Below are 17,932 nucleotides of genomic sequence, written 5' to 3' on the forward strand. Positions count from 1 at the left end.
GTGAGTTTCAATCAAACAAAAAGTGTCATTTAGATTTGTGCATTAGTTAAGCTTTGAAAAAATAGAATACATTATAGACTATTATATTAATACAAAATTACATTTCCCTAACAATTTGATATCTTATAAGATATTCCAAAAGACAGAAGACTTTTCATTGCTAGAGTATACTTTTAAAAATAAAAAATAAAGGGCTGAGTGATAGTATAGTGGTAGGGCATATGCCTTCCATGCAGTCAACCCAGGACAGTCTTGGGTTTAATCCCCAGCTTCCCATATGGTCCCCTGAGCCTGCCAGTAGCTAATTTCTGAATGCAGAGCCGGGAGTAATACCTGAGTACTTTTGGGTCGGGTGTGGCCCCAAAACCAAAATAAATAATAAAAGTAAAAGATAAGAAAAGACCTTACTAGTATGTATTTAATACAAAGAGTTCAATATTTACTCTGTAGGTCTAAAGTAAAAATGACAACCTAAAAACAAACAAGCAAAAAAAAAAAAAAAAACTTGTGCTGGGATGGTAGTCAGAGGATACTGTAAACAAGTAGCCAAAGTGGGTTCAATTTCTGGCACCACATATGGTCTTTCAAGTCCCACCAAGATCCCTGAGTTCAGAGCCAGGGGTAAACCCTGAGCACTGCTAGACCCAGCCAAAATAAAAAAAAAATTTTTAAACCACAATTAAAATCCTATTACTACTAGGAAAGTACTAATATCATTTCTATTTAAATAGAAAATAGGTTTCAGATGATTGAAAAATTAGATTGTTAGTTTTTCAAAGCTATATTTACAGATATTTTTAGTTCATTCATTTAATATTTAATGATAACCTACATTGTGCCAGGCACTATATCAACAGCTGGGAACACAACAAATTATAAATATAAATATGTATAAAGAAGGACAAAAAACAAAATCTGATGTTGGTTATATACATATATGTGTACATATATACATATATGTGTATGACAGACTATAACTTTTGTTAGGGAAAATTAAGTTTGAGAATATAAATAAGGCCCAAATTTTCAAAACTGTGTGGTTACATGTGTGCAGCCTAAACAAAAAATGTAAACTTTGACTGGATATAAAGGATCTGGTTAAATGAGCAGGACATTGGAGAAAAGAACATGTTAATCAGGGGGTAAATCTGTTTTTGGCCTTTCATGTCTAAGAATGAAGAGCTCAGTAGAAACTATTGGAGGAATTCTAATCTCCTAAGCAATATATATATATATATATATATATATATATATTTAAATAATGGCATATTCCCTTGTGTAGAGTAAATAGAAATAAAATATTTTTACCTTATCATTCCAAATTTGTCAGCATAAATTTTATCATTGTAATAGATTTAATTGAATGAATTATGGTTCTGGTCTCATTTGTCCATTTTCGTATTGCAAGGTATTTATTTATTTATTTTTGGTTTTGGGCAATACCCATTGATGCTCAGGGGTTACTCCTGGCTATGCGCTCAGAAATCGCTCCTGGCTTGGGGGACCATATGGGACACCGGGGGATCGAACTAAGGTTCGTCCTAGGCCTGCATAGGCAAGGCAGACTCCTTACTGCTTGCGCCACTGCTCTGGCTCCTGCAAGTTCATTTTTTTAAAAAAATCTTATATACTAATACTGCCATAATGATATCAGACTAATATAATCACAGTTGAATTTAATACATGAAAAGTCCTCCTTTTCCCTCCAGCACCAACAGAGCTGGCCTCTCTGGCCCGCTGCAGTACAAGTCTTGAACAGCACCATAAAATCTCACTGAGCATTGAACAGCTTTGTCCACATTGCCCTGAGGCTATTGCCAGGAATGACACCCCCACCCCAGCCCTGAACATTGTTCAATAACAAAAAGTATCATATATCATATTATTTAATTTCCCCTGTGTTCATTTTCATCATTTCTAAATCTGGAGAAAACATGCTTGTCTTGCAAGATTATTGTGTGGAGAATTATGAAATAGTACCTAGTGAGTTCAGTAGCTGGTTGATTGTGGACCTCTGAAAACTGGTAAATGTAGGTATTGTGTCATCAGAATATTTAAGTTTTTGTGTCATACCCTTCAGTGTTAGGTGGCCCTTCTTGACTCTGTTCTTAGGAACATTCCTGGTGATGTTCAGGGGTCAATATACGGGGCTGGGGATAGAGCTCAGGTAGGCTACAGGTAAGGCAAATGCCATAGTCCCACTGCTTTCTCCAGACTAATCAAGCTTCTATATCTTGAAAATAATGTGATTTCTTAACTGTGGTTTCATATAACAACAGATTGTTTTATTAATATGATGTTAACATTATAGAAAGTAATTTCATGTTTTTGATTTTCAATATTTCTTGTTGCAAGGGCTCTTAATCTTCTTTTCTTTTGTGTTTATCAGAATTAAATCTTTCTATAATGAACTCTTTTTTTATGACCAAAAGTGAATAAAAAATCTTTCACAATAATATTTAACGTAATAGTGACAATGAAGCAGGGCCATTTCCACCACCAGGGTTGTCCTCCCTCCACCTCTTTTCCCAACATGTGTCCCTTATCTCCCTCCTTTGCCCCCCTGAGTGCCAGTATAACTGTTCCCCTCTGTGTATAGCTTGTTGTAGATAGGGTATCGATTCTGTTGTTGTTGACTTTGTGTTTGGTGTTTGTCTGATCATTTTTTTATTTCCACTCAATGTTCATAGGGCTGTTTAGTCTTGGTACCATTCATTTTCTTCTTGAAAGCATATGTATGTTATACATTTTTAAACATCTAGATATTTAAGTATTCAAATACAAGATGTTTAAATTCTAAAGCAATGATTCATTATAAATGTATTTTTTTTTTTTGGTTTTTGGTATTTGTGCCACACCTGGTGACACTCAGGGGTTACTCCTGGCTATGTGCTCAGAAATCACTCCTGGCTTGGGACTCTATAGGACACTGGAGAGAATCGAAACATGTCCTAGGTCAGCCACGTGCAAGGCAAACGCCCCACTGCTGCGCCACTGAGCCAGCCTTCATTATAAATATTCTTGATCTCCATCATATCTATTTTATTCTATCATTTATTTATACATGCATGAATTCTGTTCTCAAAATACTAATTTGACTTTTTTTGTGGCTAGTGCATTTTTTTTTACCAATTATGTATTAAGGGAAAAGAGTGTAATTTGTTTTTTAACAGAAAAGGAAAAACATATAATTTTTTTCCCCTGGGCCACAAATGGTGGTGCTCAGAACTTATTCCTGGCTTTGTTCTCTAATTTCTCCTGGTAGTAACCAGGGAACATATAGAGCTGCGAGGATAGAACCTCAGCCAGCTGTATTCAAGGCAAGGGCCCTATTAACTGTTCTATCACTCTGGTCTCTGGCCAATGATATTTACACAAACAATTAAAATATATTTATAAATTTTATTTTAATTCCTAGAGCAGTGTCTGAAGTACAGAAGTGGGCACAAAAAATTTCCAGAGATTTAGGGAGGATTCAGGAAATAACTCAAAGAGCCTGTTCTTTGTGTATGAGAGACAATGAGTTCAATCTTGTCACCTCATCCCTCTTCAGTACCTTAGAGTACAAATCTGGGAACCCAGACAATGCTAGAGTGTGCTGGAAAACCTGGTGTGTGTGTGTGTGTGTGTGTGTGTTTGTGTATGTGTGTGTATGTGTGTGTGTGTTTGTGTATGTGTGTGTATGTGTGTGTGTGTGTGTGTGTGTGTGATGGGCAAGGATGTTGCTGAACAGCAGCACATCACGTGATCCAATACTCGTCAGACCTGTACTTCCACCACAAAAACTGTCTCTGTGGTGACCCTCATTCTTCCCTCCGCAGAGCTACTGTGAAAACTCTTATTGTAAAAAAAAAAAAAAAAAAAAAAGTAAAGTGACATGTGAGATGTATCCTAAAATCTGGAAAGGGACTTATCTAATAAGAGTTTCTTAGGAGCTCTAGTACAAAAAATCTCTTTTGCTGATTTTTATTTACAATGTGCTTCTTAGGCCAATATTCAAACTTGAACATTTCTGGAAATTTGAATATGTTTTATTTCTTTATTAGCTCAGTCTACACTTTACATAATTCCTAGGAATTTCATTTAAGAAGAAACAGGAGGGGTAGTGGAGCAATAGCACAGTGACTAGGGAATTTGCTTTGTATGTGGTGGATCTGAGTTCGATCCCCAGCATCCCATATGATTCCCCAAGTCTGCCATTAGTCATTTCTGAGTCCAAAGCCATGAGTAACTTCTGAGTGTGGCCAGGCATCACCCAAAAGAAAAAAGAAGAAACAGTGGGGCAGAATACATGAAAAATAAGTTATTAGAAGAAAATGTCATAAAACATTAAAAGAGAATGTCATAAAATGAGTGTGAAGTAGGTAACAAGGTAAGTGATTTTAAGTGCACCTAAATGTCCTGAAGAAAATAAAAATCACCATTTATATATATATATATATATATTTTTTAATTGGTATTATACTTGGGATTACATAATTTAATGATGCAATTGAAATTTATTCATTCTTAAAAAGTGCTACCTATTAATTTATTATACTTAACTTTATTTTAAATTATTAAATACATTAGTAGTTTTGTAGATATTAGAAGATTGTAAGATAATTTAATATAACTACATACAATTTTAGCTGAAGTTGTAAATTCAATTTGGGCCAGTGTATCAATTTCCTGGAGGAACCTAAAAATGTACTTGGAAAAAGCAATAAACAGATTAACTAGAATCATCTAAAGGAAAACAATTACTTTCCCCAGTTAGGTAGTAAGTAAAAATTGTTTCCCTTTTTATTGTAAATTTAAAATTCTGGAATGAAAAGATACTTTTTAAAATTTATTTGTATGGACAAGTTGTCTTATTTTATTTAATGAAATATTTATGAAAGCTAAGCACAATTAAAATATTTTTGTATCATCCATGAGGATATAAGTATCATATAAATATATTTCTTATTGTTATTTCCCAAAACTATAAAAGTCCCTGTCATATATAGCCTAAAATATTGTAGAATAAATATATAAATCAAACCTAAAAGAAGAAATACTTATGAAAGCTAAAAATCTAGAGCATAAAAACAATTTTATACCATAAGGCATATTTTAGTACTATATTGTTATGTACTAATATGCTGCAAATATGTAATTTACAAGTTTTATGAGCATATAAATTAATCATTTAATAGTGTATTAATTTTGCTAAGGAAATGATAATGATTTACTTTGGGGTACCATATCTGGTGTCTGTTCAAGACTATTTCTAACTCTGCTCAGATATGATCGATTCTTGGTGGTCCTCAGATGGTGACAATGTTTTGAACTGGGATGTTCAGTTTGCAAGACAACTCTTGTACATTATTTGTGTCCAAATGGATGATTATGTTAAAGGCAATTTAGCTTTAGGAAATTGCTAAAAAGTAAATTTGTATCTGCAACAGGAAGCAATAAGCTTGAAACACCATTATTCTCTTTTTGTTTGGGGTTCCTAAAATTCAAGGAAACAAAGACAAATCATTTCCCACGTTAAATTCTAGAAGGCATTGAATATTTTAAATGTGTAAAAATGTGTTTGAATATTTTAGATCAAGTTTCTATTGGTAACATTATTGTCACTATTTCTCTAAATTTCTGTTTTGTTATAGTTATTTCTATATTATTTTGTCATCATTAATGACCTGGAAGGAAAACACATTTAATTCTGCTATTCGAGTGAAAGACATATGTATAGAAGGATGTGAGTTTGAACATGTTTGTAGAATCAAGAGCTGAAACAGTAGAACTTAATTTAGTCTAATGGATTTGTTCTATCAATTTTTTTGTGTGTGTGGTTTTTGGGCCACACCCAGAGAAGATCAGGGGTTGCTCCTGTCTCTGCCTTTAGAAATTGCTCCTGGGAAGCTTGGACATCCATATGGGATGTCAGGGGTTGAACCTGGGTCTGCTGCATGCAAGGCAAACACCCTACCTGCTGTGCTATTGTTCTGGCCCCTGTTTGTCATCTTCTATATATCTGAAGCTTATCTAAATTGAAGCACAGTTCTCTGTAAGCCTCCAAATTAGATGAAAATATTTTTATCAGTATCACTGGTAGTCGGAGTGAGAAGGACAAACAGCAGGTGATTTCATTTCTAAGTGGTGTGTAGGGAGACAAGAGGAGACATTACCTTTTGGCAGCAAACCCTGCTTGTTGGAGTTTAAACTAAGAACATTGGACTAATCATTGAGGAGCCAAACGAAAGATGCCATTATAACATAAATGGGGAAAGGGTGTTTGTGGGCACTTTGGTTGTGATGATATTAGGTGCCCATGTCTATAAATATAAACACAATTGTAAACACATAGCTTAAATAGATAAAAATGTTTAATTGGTTAAATAAATTTGACTGAGTTTTTTAAATTTCACTTTGTTTGAGTAAAAGAAATACTTAGCCAAAATCAATTTATTAGTTACTATGGATGCCCACTCTTTTTCACAAAATTCACTGTAATTTGACTTCTAATTCAACTCTGTGCTTGCATAGGGTAATGGTGATTTTATTTCTCCTAATTTGTATAGAATTTGTACTACCCAGATACTTTATCCCACTTCCACAATTGGTAGATCTCTTTGAATATGACTCTCCACATCCAACCCTGAATATTATTCTGTTTGAGGTTTCTTTTCCCATTCTCTGACACCAAAAATACTGACTATATTAAATGCATAGTTTTTTACTTTCTAATTAATCTTAATTTATGTATCAAAACCTTCATCTCTGGCATTTAAACATTTGTAAAGTCTACCAAATAGCTCAGATATAGTTAAAAACCCAATAAATACACAATACAAACTCTTTTCCCAAATACCGTTATTGTGGAAATTATTGTAAACAAGCATGCTTATTTATAATTTACTATTGATTAATATACCAACTATATTAGGTAATTTTTTTATCTTAAAGAATCTATGGATTCTTTTATTTGTCTCCTGCTAATTTCTCCTTCTCCTCATTGCAGTTTATATTCATAAAGGCAAAATTGCTCCACTTTCCTGCATTCACATATTCTTTTCTATCTTGTGACTTTGTAGTCCTGTCAAAGTCCTGCCGTGACCTCAATTTTCTTCACCTGCTCTTGTTCATCATCTAAGACCCATCTCAGCACCATCTCATGCAGGAAGCTTTTTGTAAACTCTTCCTTGGGATAAATGCCCAGAATCTGTGATATCTAAGCAATTAGAAGTCTCGAGTTGTCTTTTCTTTCCATGAAGCATGGATTTAGACATCTTCAAAAACAGAATTTATCTCTCCTTTATTACTCTAACATAGATTAGGATTTAGTTCAGTATCTGGAAAGTAGGCCTGTATCAAGGTATTACTAATAAATAACTATCCATTGAAATATTCAATAAAATATTGGCGATATCATTGTACCTCTTCTATAAATGTATATATCAATGTAACTAGATAAGAGGAACTAAACAGAGCATGTTCATGATGATCTTTATTAAAGATTACATTTAATTTTTCTTCTCAATGTGGTAAGATATCAAGAAATAGTAATTTTGGTCAAATTTGGTAACACGGTCAACAGCACAACAGCAAAATATTATAAAACTTAGTTTTATCCCAAAATTCTTCAAAAATTAGTTTAGGAAATAATTACAGATGTTTTATATGATAAATTGACAACATAATATAGGGGCATCATTATTTTTAAGTATTTCTATAACAGAATATTTTTTTCTATTTTATTTCCTAATTGACATTATAATTTTACATGCATACATATAAATTATTGAATAATTACAACTAATGCAAAGAATAAAACATTTTAAATGACAAACTATATTCTATGTGAGAATATAAATGTAATATTTTCATAATAAAAAGAACCAAAGATGAAATATATAAAGAATGATATTGAAACTCCAAGAAATCCATACTCTAATAATGCATGACTGATTAATACTCAAGCTAGAAATAGAAACCAGGTTAGGTTTCTCTTATCCCACTACACTGTCATATTACTCATTATTTAAAAATGTGATCCATGTATTTGGGTCATACTTGAGCCAGTTTACTGCTCCCTTTCCAATATACACATATCCAAAGATATACACACCACTACATGGAGTGTTTAGTAATAGAATTTTTCACTACATGGAGTGTTTAGTAATAGAATTTTTTGTTTGTCATATATTGGCTACTAGAGGTGTGTAGAGTTCAACAATTAATAGATTCAATGAAAATTTGTTACAAATTATTAATATGTTTAGCAAATCTGTTTTATTTTTTAGATAAATTTAATAAAATGTAGGCTTGAAAATTGTCATTTAATCTCCACTTAACTTGAACTAGAATACTAAATAAATATCAAAATAAATATTGTTGTCTCTGAGATAGATAATAATGTAGCTAAAGTACTTGCATGTACCCAATATGGTTTGATCCTGAGCATCCCCATGATTGCCTGAGCACTCGGATTTCATGAATACAGAACTTGGATAATTCTTTTTTTATTATTTTAATAATAATCTTTATTTAAGCACTATGATTTCAAACATGTTTGTAGTTGGGTATTGGTCATAAAAATGAACACTGCCTTTCACCAGTGCAACATTCCCACTACCTCATATCCCTCTAACACCCTCCCCCTGCCTGTATTTGAGACAGGCATTCTATTTCTCTCATTCACTACCATTCTCATAAGAGTTGTTGTTGTAATTCTTTTTCTAACTGCACTCACCACTCTTTGTGGTCAGCTTCATATCATGGGCCAGTCCTACCAGGCCCCATCTCTATTGTTTCTGGGCATTATTACAATAATGTCTTTTATTTTTCTTAAATCTCACATATGAGTGAGACTTTTCTATCTCTATCCCTCTCCCTCTAATTTATTTTACTTAGCATAATAGCTTCCATGTATCTCCATGTAAAGGAAAATTTCATGGCTTTATTTTTCCTGAAGGCTGCATAGAATTCCATTGTGCATATGTACCACAGTTTCTTTAGTCCTTCATCTGCTGTTAGGCATCTGGGTTGTTTTCAGATTCTGGCTATTGTAGACAGCACTGCATGAGTATAGGTGTACAGAAGGCATTTTTGTGTTGTGTTCTTGTGTTCCTAGGGTATATCCCTAGGAGTGGTATACTTGGATCATATGGGAGCTCAAGTAGAATTGGGAATAATTTTCTAACATAATTGGCCCACAAACCTTAAAAAATGTTTTAAATAAATTGTATTGAAGAAAATATTTGGTAGATAATTAATTATAGAGATGTATAGTCCTTGGGCCCCGAGAGATAGCCCAGCAGTGTTTGCCTTGCAAGTAGCTGATCCAGGACCAAAGGTGGTTGGTTCAAATTCCGGTGTCCCATATGGTCCCCCGTGCCTGCCAGGAGCTATTTCTGAGCAGACAGCCAGGAGTAACCCCTGAGCACTTCCGGGTGTAGCCCAAAAACCAAAAAAAAAAAAAAAAAAAGAGATAGATGTATAGTCCATTATCTCAATCATTATAAAACATCAACAAACTGCTTAAATGTCATTATTGATAGAACATTGAATTATATATAGTATACATTACTAATAATGAGACTCAGTTGATAGTGTTTACATTACCTATTCACAAATCATTATTCAGATACCTGCAGTTTTCTACATCTTAAGAGTCTGAATAGTGAAAATAGTTTTTGTCATTTTTTCAAAAATGAAATTTGCGAGTAATTCAGAATAAGGAAGTGGGTCAAAGTCAATTGTTCCAGTTGTACTTAAAATGCCCACAAGTTTGTATCATTTGAAAAAGAAGAAAAATATTGTATTACATGTTCTTAATACAATTTTAATGATCTCAATACATAAAAATGCAAGATTAATCATGTATTGTCTAAGTTTTGAAATGTATAGTTAAATATCATCTTGAAGATTTTTGAAACATATTTCTATAAGAATAGTCTTATATTGCTTTTCAATTGCACTTGATCTGAAATGTGTTAATTTGCTTGGAATCATCATACTTTTAATACAGTGATATCCAGAATAAGTTTATAAATGGTTACTGTAATAACTTTAATATAGAAAATGTTTGTGCATATACAAATACATAAATATGTTTATACATATATGTGCATACACATATATATACACACAAGGGATTAAATCTTGGAATAAAAGGTCTTTATTAATCAGTGAAACTATATTGCCTACATGTTGTGAAGTCCTTTTTTATATACAATCTTATTCTTTATTAAATATTACTTAATACAGAGTATTTGAAGAAAATTCCACTTCCATCACTAGAAATCTCATCATCCTTCTGGTAAAGTTGATAGATTTTTCCCACATTAACTTGCAAAAAAGACAACTCAAATTTATTGCACCTAATAATTATCACATAGGTCAGAACCTGGTCAGATGCATGTTATTTATATTAAACCTATATATAAATGAGATTCTTTTATTCAAGAAATGTCATCATCCTACCACAGATACTCTTCTATACATTCCAAAGAGAACAATACAATTTGTTTAGTAAAATGTTATTTTCAAAACAGGCATTTTTGTCTTTTTTTTCTGTTTTAAATGAGCAAATGTTCAGTAACAGTTTTTTGTTTTGCTTTGTTTTGTTTTTCACATTCCAGAATTTCTAAACCACTCTTTCTGGAATTTCAGTGATTTCAGGAATACATGTATTTTTGAATTAGTTTTTGGCAGAATGGTCATGGTTTTAAAATTTTTCAAAAAGAAAAAAAATCTTCAGATCCTTGAAACTCCAAGTTTTTTTGCTGTTGATCTAAATATAACAGTTTTGACAGCTAGCTTTGTCTCTTGCTGTCTATCCCATCTGCATCTCTCAGGATCCTTGACAATAGTCAGGAAGTCACTCCCTTACATTTATTGAAGACCCTTTGCGTGAAAGGAATTGCACTAGTAACTTCACAGGAAACAATCCGTAAGACCTCACCATTGAAATGCTCTGTAATTAAAGTAGCACCAAAGACAAATATATCCATGATATGTACACTCTACTCATATAATTAATACATGTAAACATGTTCCAAATACGTTATGTATCTATGGAGATTTTACTCGGAACGTATAATATGTGAGTTAGGTAAAATAGAAGAAATAGGTTTTCCAGAATTCACTGAGAATTGAATATAAAGAGGCAAAATATGCAAATTATAGATAGAGTGAATAGAAAGCAATACTACAATACTATGTTTTTCTATGATTTAAATAAAAAAGGCCTTGCTCATTTTAACATTATCCAGTTACTCATGTATACTTCTGGGGTAAAAAATTGTGAAAATGTATCTCAAAACTCCTTTTTAAAAAAAATCACAGAAACAGTACATACGTAGTGCCAATGAATCATCTTTGGGGTATATAAAAGGTTATTTAGTTTGCAGAATATTTTAAGCTTTTTCAAATTCTCCAAGGTAAGTGTTGCTAATTTCTTTATGTGTTGTAAGTATAAATCAGCATGTGTAGAACATTGTGTCAATCGTATCATTTTTATAAAATCATTCTGAAATTGTCTGAGCAAAGGAAACCTGATCTAGTTGCTGGGTGGCAAACAGCCCACCACTATTAGATAGCTGAAGTGCCACATCCTGAGTCTTGTTAAATGTAACTCAATAGTTTCTGTTTCAGCCAAAGGGTCTTTATTTTCATCCTGGCACTCCAGTCTTAAAGTAGACTAAAGCTTAAGTTTGTTTAAAGCAACAGAATGATTATTCCTATAAAATAATTAGTGACATTTGAACCACTTTCTGATAAATTCAATTTAGTGGGAGACTAAGAGACTTTCAACATTTATTGGATTCATATTTAAAAATGTTCTTAAATACATTTGCAAAACAGTGTTTTTGAAGGAGTATAGCAAATGAACTTAAAATTCTATAAATGTCAATAAAATATAATTCTTTAAAATAAAGCATGCCCCATTTCTTATGCCTAACACATCTAAAGTTCTGCAATCCACTAATGTTTTCAGTAATAGAATTTTACGTTTATTCAAATTATAACAATTGTATATTCATTTCACTGCTTGATTTCTAGTAATATAGAATAATTAACCTGAAAATGGCATTAATACCCACATTAATTTTGTGGAACTGAATTACATTGCCATTTGTAATTGCTTGTGGATTGGGAAAAACTGTTTAATAAAGTATGTATTATTAATAATTTTAACATTATTTGATGTTTTAATAGTATTAATTAAGGTAAAGGGGTGATACTTCTCTTGAGATTATTATAGTAAAATATCATCTGATGGAATATTAAATTATTTAATAAACAATAAAAGATTCCTTTGAATTACAAAAGCAGCATGAAGAAATGCTTGTTAAACCATTAAAATAATGAAGGGTGCTTCATTAAAATAATGAAGGGACCTTTGAAATGTAATGACAAAATATAAAAGTATCAAGAGATATTCCCATAATGGCCCCCAGGTGTTTCATCTATTGACCTAAACCTCTGCTTTCTGGAGTTAAGTTTGAGACCTACCTGGGAAAATAATTTGCTCCAAACTATAAATACCAACTCATGAACCCTGCAAAATAGGTCTTAAAAACCACTTGCATGTTGAGGATTTCATGCTAGTAATAGGTCCTCTCCTAATTTAAGGCTTGATTTACTATCAAAGACACAATTATTTCTACAATGTACCAACTGTGAAGATGGAGAATCTCAAATTTACATCTGGTAAAGTGAGTCACCAGCATTTTGTCCAAAGGTGAAGAGCTGCTCTCCTAATTTGCAGCTGCCTACTGTTGCAGAGTCACAGGGCTGTTTAGCAAAGGCAATCTCGTTCTTGTTATCCTAAGTCATGGTTTCTCTGCTTACTCTTCTTTTGTTTACTTTAGATAACTTATTCTTCATGGTCAAGCCTGCTGCACTTTGGTGAACTTACAAATCAACATTTAAGATTAACTTTTTTTTTTTTCATTTTGTAATGTCAAAAATAGCAGATTAGATACCCCGACTCTTCTTCCATCATTTGTAATGCTTATTGAGCTAATTTTTAATAAGGTTGCCTTTACTTTCCACAAATGGGAGTCTTAGAATAAAAATTTCTCTTGACAATATGTAGATACAACATATCTTTTTCCCCACCACCACCACCCACTTCACACATATGCCACTCACTGTCAATTCTGATGACCAAAGGTTTAGTTCAATACTGTGACTATGTGTGTATGTGGTGCACAAACAGGAAAATCTGGTCCATGCACACATGCTCTGAGAATATTTGTATTGGGCAGTGTAAAATATGACCTTTGATTTGATCCTAATAGCTACTGGGAAGTGGTAAATAGTGATCAACTTTATTTCACATATAGAAACTAATGTGTCAAATTGTATGTTCTGTTAAGTTCTATTAAGTTCAATAAAGTTATTTTGATCTATGTGTCCTGTTTCATATTTATTTGCACAACTTAAGTGCTTTGTGATATTTTAAGAATTGCTATTTAAAATTTTAAAGTATATGCATTATTCTTTAGAAACACAATTTGGGGGGCCGGGAAGGTGGCGCTAGAGTTAAGGTGTCTGCCTTGCAAGCGCTAGCGTAGGACGGACCGCGGTTCGATCCCCCGGTGTCCCATATGGTCCCCCCAAGCCAGGAGCGATTTCTAAGCGCATAGCCAGGAGTAACCCCTGAGCATCAAACGGGTGTGGCCCAAAAATCAAAAAAAAAAAAAAAAAAAAAGAAACACAATTTGGAAACTATAGAATATTTATTTTGATTAAACTCTTAGCAACATAATCTTTAATCTGAAGAAAATATGTAGATTTGAAATGAAACAATAATAATAAAAACTATGAAAATTTTATGCTCTGAATAAAGTGTCAATTATATTTTAGTTTATGGACTATAACATTATTACTTTAATATTATATTTAATGAATACATTAGATCCTAGTCTACTATATACCCCCAAAAAACATAAAAAATAAATATATTTATATCACTATTAAATCATTTTTGTCAAAATATTAAAATTATAAAATTATTGGACGTTGGGGCCGGAGTGGTGGAAACAGTAAGGCATCTGCCTTGTTTGTGCAAGCCTAGGATGAACCATGGTTCGATCTTCTGGTGTCCCATATGGTCCCCCAAGCCTGGAGTGAGTTCTGAGCACATAGCCAGGAGTAATTCCTGAGTGTCACTGAGTGTGGCCAAAACAAACAAACAATCAAACAAACAAAAGATTTAACTGACATGTATTTCCCCGGGCTGTTTAATTAATTAATCAATCTATTAATTAACAGACTAAAGCTTACCCCATATCAAAATTTGTACTGTAAATTTTAACAATAAAATAGTGAGAAGAAAGACCTCTGTTAGAGGTTAGAATCTACTGAAGATTTTTATAATATAAAGCAAAGAGAATTATAATAGATATATGCAATAGTATCATTGACTCATAGGGAAAGTATTACCAGAGTAGCTATAAAAGCATTGTGAAAAGTTATGAAAAGCTCTTTTTTATAAAATATTATGGGCTGGAGAGACTATAAGGGCAATTATGACACTTGCCTTGATGCATTTTACCCAGGTTCTATCTCCTATATCACATATTTGCTTTGGAGCTTCACATGGAGTAAAGCTGAACACAGCTGAGTGTGGACTCCAAACAAACAAGTAGTAATATAAAATTATATCGTAAGTGTAATTCAAAATAGTAATATAACTAGATAATTTTAGTTGAAAGAGCTTTAAATAATCCAGCAAACTATCTTTGTCATCAGCTGGGGTCTTCCATAATAATAATTACTAGAAGGGAAGAATGCATAAACAGATTATGATGCAAAGAAAAATATCCATATAAATGTATTTACAAACAAATCATAGAAGAAGGTAGGGAGATGTTGGAGAGGCTTCATCCTTTGCAGGTACAGGCCTAGATTTCAAACCCAAGCACTGTATGCCTGCCCCTCCCTTAACTGGCTAAGCATGCCAAGCCAAGAACCAAAAATTATAAGACCACACTGCCATGAGTGACTTGCATCCTGACTAGTGAGCAGGTCCCCCATTGCCAAAATACACTGTAGGTCAAAGTGGATACTAAAATATTTCTGGATAGTACTTATTATTCATGGTTGAAAAAATTGAGGATAAGTTGGCATTGATTGCCAGAAACTGATATGGCTACCAGTCAAAAAACTTTTAATTTGTCTTACAAATTACAATGATTGACACTTAAGCAAGTATCAAAAATATTGCTAAACAAATAAATAAATATAAAAAGCATGTTGCAAGAAACAGAAAAAAAGTGCCTCGGAGATAAATAAGTTTAAGAATAAATAAAACATATTTTTAAAATGTCATCTCTAAAACTATTTTAGGAGGATAGATCACATACTGTGGTAACCATCTACAAACTCACTTTGCCAGCTCAAGCAATAGACAGCCCACTTTAGATTTATTTGTTTGATTTTTTTTTTTTTTTGGGGGAGCCACACCCTGTGAGGCTCAGGGGTTACTCCTGGCTATATGCTCAGAAATCGCCCCTGGCTTGGGGGACCATATTGGACACTGGGGGATCAAACTGCGGTCTGTCCTAGGCTAGTTCATGCAAGGCAGACACCTTATGACTGTGCCACTGCTCTGACCCAAGCCCACTTTAGATTTAAATTTAGTTTCTTTTATATTTAGTTTTCATATTTCTGTAATTTTTCTAATTTAACAGTACTTAAGTAGGTTTAACAATATCATTAAGTCTTAAATGATTAATGTGTTAAAATGAGATCAACAAATTATTGATGATTATAGTTCAACATGGTATTTCCTTATTCTTGAACACTAAAACCAAAGTCAACGACAACAGAATTGATACCCAATCTACAACAAGCTGTAAAAGTGAGGACTAGTTACACTAGCATTCTGGGAGGTAATAGAGGGATATATGGAATGCATGCTGGGAACAGGGGTAGAGGGAGGACAACACTGATAGTGGGAATGCCCCTCATTCATTGTCACTATGTACCTTAAATATTACTGTAAAAGATTTGTAATTCACTTTGGTCACAATAAAAATAAAAAAAAATTATTAAGAGGGGCCAGAGCGGTGGCACAAGCGATAGGCATTTGCTTTGTATGTGTAATCTAGAACGGATTGAGGTTCGATCACCTGGCATCCCATATGGTCCTACAAGCCAGGAGCAATTTCTGAGTGCATAGCCAGGAGCAACCCCTGAGCGTCACTGGTGTGGCCCAAAAACCAAAACAAAACAACAACAAAAAAATTATTGAGTTAAGAAAAGGAGCTGGAGCAGTGGCACAAGTGGTAAGGTGTCTGCCTTGCCCGCACTAGCCTAGACAGACGCAGTTCAAGCCCCTGGTGTTCTATATGGTTACCCACGCCAGGAGCAATTTCTGAGTGCATAGCTAGGAGTGGGCCCTGAGCATCACTGTGTGTGGCCCAAAAAAAAGAAAAAAAAAGAGTTAAGCAAGAACAGTATGAAATAGTGAATATTATTTTTATAGTTTTGTAAAAAGTTCATATATATTAGTATCATCAAAGTGTTTTAAGCTGCCATCTTCACTTGTCAACTTTTTAAAGACAAGGGAAAAATTAGATTGTCATTTAATTCCTGAAATCAAAACCATTTCCAACTTGCACCTGTAATTTAAGAAGATACAAGGCAAGACATATAAGCTGCATTCTCCTCTCATCAATATAACAAGCATGAGAAATGAAGTTATGTTGATTGATTTTCAAAAAGATTGTGTTATGCCCTGAGGAATAACATGAGACTGGATATTTTCATGAATTATTTTTAATAAAAATTAACTACAATTAATGAAGGTGACAGTTGCTCCTGCACTCAAAGCATTGATGTGAAACCTGGCATAAATTCTAATCACTCCCTCCCTGCCCCCCGCTGCCCTTCCACCTCAACTGCATAAGAAAAAAATGTGGTGGGTGCATAGACTTGACCAACAGATCTTGACACAACACAGAATGAGAAAGCAACTAACTGAAGTTTCTCCTTTCTAAACTACTGTGATTTGAAAAATCGTGCCCTGGCAAAACAGAAGAATGCTTTGAGTCACAATTGGTTTAGCCATTCTAAGAAATTCTTTTAAGGGGCTTTAATTTTTGGTTTCAGCATTTTGTTCCCTATTTTTATAAGTTTCATACTTTTTGAGACATTAAAATTAATAGTACAAAATGCACTTAAAATAAAGGTTTTAGCAAACCTGCATCTGAAATGCCACATTCTTTTCAGTGGATAACAAAGGAGAAGGAGGTGCATCTGCTTTGGCCAGTCAGATGTAAAGTACTGTTTTTAACAATATTGTCTTATTCCTTCACTTTCTAATTAACATAGACCTGCTTATTGGTTTACTTTGTCAGAAAAGCTGTGATCAGCCTTTACTGAAATCACAGAGTTAATACCTTCCTATCCTGAAATTCTCAATATTCAACCTACTCGTTTCATTTGTATTCTACAGATGCTTCATTTGTCCCTCCTTATCGTCTAGCCTGTACAGATCTGGTATTAAGAGTAATTTTGTCTCTTAAAAACTGTCTTGTTTGAGTTGAAGTGGAAATATCTTCACTTAAAATGACAATAATTACATTACTATTTTGTTTTATGCATATATATATTAATATTCAGGGACACTAGACTCACATCTTAGATAATGTAATAAAGAAATTATTCTGATATAAAGATAATTATATAGATAAAAGTTTTGATTTAATGGTGAAATATTAAAAATTATGGTGGATTTAAGTTGCAAGAAAAGAGTGATCAGTAATGCTCCTATACATAGATTTTTGCCATATTTGGCAGCTAGAATATTGACAAATGTTTATGTATTGGGGGATGTTACTCTCAAACTCTCTACTAAAACCTAATAAAAATCACCTGCCAGCCTCACAAATCAAATTCTTAGATAAGGAAGCTACTTTCCTTACCACAAAAAATAATATAT

This window comes from Suncus etruscus, chromosome 1 (assembly GCF_024139225.1).
Source record: "Suncus etruscus isolate mSunEtr1 chromosome 1, mSunEtr1.pri.cur, whole genome shotgun sequence".
NCBI lineage: Eukaryota > Metazoa > Chordata > Mammalia > Eulipotyphla > Soricidae > Suncus > Suncus etruscus.